The sequence below is a fragment of the Bos indicus x Bos taurus genome, chromosome 14, assembly GCF_003369695.1.
Source record: "Bos indicus x Bos taurus breed Angus x Brahman F1 hybrid chromosome 14, Bos_hybrid_MaternalHap_v2.0, whole genome shotgun sequence".
Taxonomy (NCBI): domain Eukaryota; kingdom Metazoa; phylum Chordata; class Mammalia; order Artiodactyla; family Bovidae; genus Bos; species Bos indicus x Bos taurus.
The window spans coordinates 42,831,754-42,838,436 of NC_040089.1; the positions used below are offsets into that span (position 1 = coordinate 42,831,754).

Consider the following 6,683-nt stretch of genomic DNA (forward strand, 5'->3'; position numbering starts at 1 on the left):
CTATAAGAATACAAAGAAAAGTTGGAAAGTCCTTGCCCTCAAAGACTCGGTCTGAAAATGGGAAGCGCTGGACAATGAGGTAAACACACAACGGCAAATAGCCAAGTGAGAACAGAGGTACATACCATACAGAGAATTCAAGAGGTCAAAAGAGGAAGGAGAGTCAAGTCAGGGAAGACTTAAAGGAAAACAATGAGTAAAGGAGTTTTGAAGTTTCCTAGAAGTTCTTCCGGAAGATTGAATTAGGAAAGGTCATGGTAGGGAAATAGGAAAACTCTCTTGATCCAAGAGACCGGTGAGTCCTGTTCTAGCTCTGAGTGGGGAAAAAAGATCATGTTTACTGGAAATAGCATTATTATTATTTTATTTCCAGTAAACATGATCCTTTTTTCCCCCCTCTCAGAGCTGCAATAGGAGAATTCAGATAAATGGTTGATATAATAATTAAAGTCAAAAAGTCACATACCAGTTAGTAGGTAACATAAAGAGATTATGTGTAATGAATAACAGCTCATTAATTTAGGAACCTTGGAAATTATATACATATACTATTTATATATTTATATATACTATTTACATATATATGAAAAATCGAATAAGGAATCATAATTAATTATATAATCTCAAACAAATCATCTCAAATCATGGAAATAATAGATGCAAGCAATAGAAGAGAAAGGGTCAAGCTGATCTACAGATGTCATCTAAAAAATAAAATGGAAAGAGAAAGATAGAAAGCAAAGAAAAACATGATGATCCAGAGGGCAACTAAAATGAGGTAAAGATTAACCTTGGCAGGAGCAGTCAAAACACAAAGAAAGTACTAAAAAATAACAAATAAATGCACATTCATGAAAAGAATAACTTTTTTTTTTAAAGGAAGATTAGATATGTATTAATGCAAGTGACACAAAATGAAAGAGGTGCAAGAGGCGGGGAGCTCAGGATACAATCGCATTCAGGAGTAAAGGTGTGACTCCAACAGATTGGAAACTTAACCCCTCAAGTACCCTGGCACCTGACACATGGAAACTGCAGAATTATGATCGTGGACATGGGAACATAAAAATGGCTGTTAGGTTTTTTTTCAGGGTGTCCAGTGCGGTAGCCACGAACTGAATTTTCCAAAGAAAAAACAAAACAAGTTACACTTTCAATATGACTCAGGTTGCTATAGCACTTAAGCACAAAGATACAGATTTCAGATCCTGGCTCTTCACTTCCCAGCTGTGTGACATTTTCCAAGTTTTATAACCTCTCTGTTTCCAGTTTTCCCTGTTTAAAATGGCAATAATAATACTATATACTTCAAAGAGCTCTGTCAAATGACAATAATAAAATAGTGTACTTCACTGGTTGTCAGTACAGTAAAGGACTTAGAACTGTGGACTAACACATAGTGAGAACTGTTTAAGAGTTAGATATCCATGATGCCAGTGGGGATCATGATGATGGTGACTGCCTAGGGGTTAACTCCACGGTCCCCAGTGTTAGACAAACCCCTGCTCTTTTGCATTACCTTTGTGATCTTCAACAAATGTAATCATTCTAAACTCTAGTGCCTTCTACTGTCACTCTTCTAAAAGGGAGTGACAGTACCCACTTGGCAGCTTTTGAGAGTTAAGTGTAAGGGCGCATGAGTGGTGTGATGAATGTGAGTCTGCCAAGACCCTTTAATCTGGAGCAAAAATATGTCATCAAAATTGATTCCATGCCTACAAGACCTCATGCTTACCCAGTCTTGTATCGCTTGTGTTACAAGCTGCTATTAGGGTTAGTATGATTATGGTGGGATCTATTATTTTAAAAAGCTTCCCTGGTGGCACAGTAGTAAAGAATCTGCCTATCAATGCAGGAGACGAGAGTTAAATCCCTGGGTAGGGAAATCCCCTGGAGGAGGAAGTGGCAACCCACTCCAGTATTCTTGCCTGGGAAATCCCATGGACAGAGGAGACTGGTGGGCTACAATCTATGGGGTTGCAAAAGAATCTGACGCAAATTAGTGACTAAGCAACAACAACAAATTATTCTAAGAGAAACAAAGATAAAGACACACTGATAGAAGCTTCTTTTGCTACATACAAATGTAGACAATTATTTGTGAGGAAGAGATGGCTGGATGGCATTACCAATGCAATGGACATGAACTTGGGCAAACCTCAGGAGATGGTGATGGACAGAGAGGCCTGGTGTGCCACAGTCCATGGGGTTGCAAAGTGTCAGACACGAGTGAGTGACTGAAGAACAGCAACAATGATACTGCATTGGTGAATTAACTGACATCGTAGAAATATGGTGAGGAAACTAGCCATGGCTAATCTAAGGGAAACTCCAGTGAGAAATGTGAACTAAAACTGAACCCCCAGAACTTCCAGAGAGCCCGTTGCACTGTTCAAAGCTTGTCACGATCAAGCAGAGGAGGCCCTCTTGAGGTGTCCCTCGAAAGTCACCTCTTAAGTTTATACAATAGTGAAATGGATAAAGAGGATAAATCTCTTCCTGTGGAGAGGAATGGGGCTTCCCAAAGGAGCAGGAAGGGATTTTGAGAGAGCGATGTATGTTGGGAAAGGTGGAACATAGAAAAAGAAGACAGTGAGGATAAAGGAGCAGACGTATAAGACTTCCCTTCTGGAATGGTATGTTGGTTGTGACTAAGGCAGTACCTACCCAAGAGGTGTGTACTCTTCAACACAATAATCATGTTGATGAACATATTATGGACATATATCCACACTTAGAAGCATCTGTGAGGGTTTCCCCTGCCACTGCCTTGCTCTAATAGTGAAACAAAGAAATGATTTACACTTCTATTAAGAAGAAAATGGTTAGGTAAGCTAATATTGACGCAATGAAAGAATTTTAGAAATATATTCACATGAAAAAATAACACATATACAACAGCAAAAAATGCAACCATTAGAGTCATGTTTGTGAAGAATGATGAATGATAGAATGAATGTGTGTAGCTAGATCTGCTGCTGCTGCTGCTGCTGCTAAGTCGCTTCAGTCGTGTCCGACTCTGTGTGACCCCATAGACGGCAGCCCACCAGGCTCCCCCGTCCCTGGGATTCTTCAGGCAAGAACACTGGAGTGGATTGCCATTTCCTTCTCCAATGCATGCATGCACGCTAAGTCGCTTCAGTCATGTCCAACTCTGTGCAACCCTAGGGACAGCAGCCCACCAGGCTCCTCTGTCCACGGGATTCTCTAGGCAAGAACACTGGAGTGGGTTATATTTCCTTCTCTATGTGCACATATATGCAGAAGGACAAAAAAGCAAAATGACATGATATAGTATAATCTCAGATACATGGTTTTTTTCTTTTTCTTTTTAATGCACAGGAAAAGAAAGCAAAATACAAAAAAAATAACAATGCTGCTCATGTTGCCTCTGAGTGAGGAGATGCTGATTTTTCTGCTCCTGGTGAAGCCCTCCCTGTTCTGAAAGACTCAGACCTCATAGATGATGATAAGGGCAGAGATACAGACTTTGTGGAGAGTTGTCAATGCTGCTCAGCACCCAGCTCAACTATATAAAGATACCAGGAGAGGGAACATCTGCAGTTTTCCCATTCATGGTGCTGCTGTATAATTATGCTGAAGCCAAGACAACCCTTGATTCTAGAGGCAAGAGGAGAAACATTATGCTGGCAGTGTCTAGAAGCTCCTTGCTGCTGCTGCTGCTGCTGCTGCTGCTAAGTCGCTCCAGTCGTGTCCGACTCTGTGCGACCCCATAGACGGCAGCCCATCAGGCTCCCCCGTCCCTGGGATTCTCCAGGCAAGAACACTGGAGTGGGTTGCCATTTCCTTCTCCAATGCATGAAAGTGAAAAGTGAAAGCGAAGTCACTCAGTCGTGTCCGACTCTCAGTGATCCCATGGACTGCAGCCTACCAGGCTCCTCCACGCACGGAATTTTCCAGGCAAGAGTACTGGAGTGGGGTGCCATTGCCTTAGCAGCTTTTAAAATAACCCTTGTGATACCTAATGCTGATTCATGCTGATGTATGGCAAAAACCATCACAATATTGTAAAGTAATTGCCCTCTAATTAAAAAAAAAATATATATATATATTAAAAAATAACTCTGTGAGCTAGCTCTTGGTTTACATCACAATGTCTTCCCAAATTCCTTCCCAAACCATCCCTTCATGGTGGAGCTGCTTATACTATTGTGGCTCCACCTCTAATTACTGGGTGCATTTTGTGAAAATTAATTGATATGTCAAGTGCAGGAGAGAAATTCCTGGCTAGGGAAACTGAATCGGACATGTACAATTCAGCCACAGACGGAAACTGTTTGGAGGGCCAAAATGCCATTGAGGTGATCCGTCTTCTCTCTTCGTTTTGTCCCTCTATAAAGTCTAGAATCCCTTGGAATTTCCCCTAAATGTTGCAATGTGATACTTTTTATTTATATTCCTTAATTTTTATGCCTTTTCTATCTCTAATAATTATTTTGATTAAATGTCCCCGACCCCCTTTACCCTCACTCAAAAGTCTTGGATCTGCCCAGGGTGAGGAGTAGAACATGAAGTCAGTGCACACATGACTACACTTTTGCATTTTATACTAAGAGCATGCTTTACTTTAATAATCAAGAAAACAAGTAATATGTTATCAAGAAAATCATCATAAGGTAAAAATTTAAAAATAAATTAAACCCTCCAGTGCCCTTTCCCATCGAATCTGAATTCCGGTCTCAGTGGTCATATTAATAAAAGGAAGAATAGTAGCACTGAAGCTGTGCTCATAGTATCTGCTATATAGCATGTGGGCTAATTTCAAACAAGGTAAAAATAATATACTTAAATTTTAAAAAATAAGTAAATATTAAGATGGCTGGCATTTTCCTCAGAATTAGAAATAAATATAATTTTATATACATATGATACAATGAAAGTCTTTTATACACAGATATGTGAATGTAGACTATGCCTAAATAATCAAATAAAAATTAAAGAAAGCTTTTCTTAAGTTTATATGTCTACAGAAAGTATTTTGAAGTAATCTTTTATTGATGACTGTCTACATAATTCCCAAGACTATTACTTATGGAAAAACAGATATTCCCTTTTCTTTTCAAATGCTATCTATCTTTTAAGAATATTTACCTGGTGTCAAAAAGAGAGTCCAGAGATTTATAGTAATTATTAATCTCTTTGAAATAATCATGAAATATTTTCCCGGGATCCAATAAAATATTGATACTTAGTGATAGAACTGGAATGCAGTTGTTTTATTTCTGTACTCAATTGAGAAAGCAGGGGAATTTGGGAGGGATTCTATTGTTATCCTTATTATTATTTTCGTAGTATTTCAGAAAACAACCTTAGTTTTTGATTTCCCCCAGCTCTGTGGTCTTTCCTGCTACCAAAACATGCTACGGAAAGCTTTCTTAGCATCTCTTATCTCATAATGCAACCTTCAAGAGGAGAAAGAATTTTCTTTAACAATTTCAGAAACATTCTTATCATTTCTGGATAGAATTTTAGAGCTATGAAAATTTGTCTAACTGAATTTCAGCTAGTCAGCTTAACCTCCAGTCATGTTGGCCAAAACCTACTTAAGTGTTTGTTATTTTATGTCTAAAACTATGCATCAGTTCAGTTCAGTCACTAAATTGTGACTGACTCTTTGAGATCCCATGGACTGCAGCACACTAGGCTTCCCTGTCCTTCACCAACTCCCAGAGCTTACTCAAACTCATGTCCATTGAGTCGGCGATGCCATCCAACCATCTTATCCTCTGTCGACCCCTTCTCCTCCCACCTTCAATCTTTCCCAGCGTCAGGGTTTTTCCAGTGAGTCAGTTCTTCACATCAGGTGGCCAAAGTATTGGAGCTTCAGCTTCAGCATCAGTCCTTCCAAAGAATATTCAGGACTGATTTCCTTTGGGATGGACTGGTTGGATCTCCTTGCAGTCCAAGGGACTCTCAAGAGTCTAAACCAACACCACAGTTCAAAGGCATCAATTCTCTGATGCTCAGTTTTCTTTATGGTCCAACTCTCACATCCATACATGACTACTGGAAAACCATAGCTTTGATAGATGGACCTTTGTAGACAAAGTAATGTCTCTGCTTTTTAATATGCTGTCTAGGTTGATCATAGCCTTTCTTCCAAGGACCAAGGATCTTTTAATTTCATGGCTGCAGTCATCATCTAAAGTGATTGTGGAGCCCAAGAAAATAAAGTCTCTCACTGTTTGCATTGCTTCCCCATCTATTTGCCATGTAGTGATGGGACTGGATACCATGATCTTTGTTTTCTGACTGTTGAGCTTTAAGCCAACTTTTTCACTCTCCACTTTCACTTTCATCAAGAGGCTTTTGAGTTCCTCTTCACTTTCTGCCATAAGGATGGTGTCATCTGCATATCTGAGGTTATTGATATTTCTCCCAGCAATCTTGATTCCACCTTGTGCTTCACCCAGCCCATACATATATATTCTCTGTTTTTGGTGCTTTATATTGTATCTTCAAATTAAACAATTTTTAAATGAATTTTCCAGGTAATGGCAACTTCCTTTCAATTTCCTAAATGTCTGCATCCTGTAGTCCCTATAGCAGATTTTGCATTAATATCACTACACTAAGTTGTTCTCAAACTTTTATATAGATCACCTGTCTGTTGGGGGATAAATTCACTTTACTGAAGCTAATACCAGATCACATTTTCTATT

The 6,683-nt window shown here is 39.2% G+C and overlaps 1 non-coding gene across 1 annotated transcript; it reads left to right on the top strand.

The window, feature by feature from the left end:
* Positions 1 to 4,660: 4,660 nt before the first annotated feature.
* On the top strand, positions 4,661 to 4,792 carry LOC113904557. The gene has a single exon (XR_003514572.1). It is a non-coding gene; the product is annotated as a small nucleolar RNA SNORA61 (small nucleolar RNA).
* Positions 4,793 to 6,683: the final 1,891 nt, after the last annotated feature.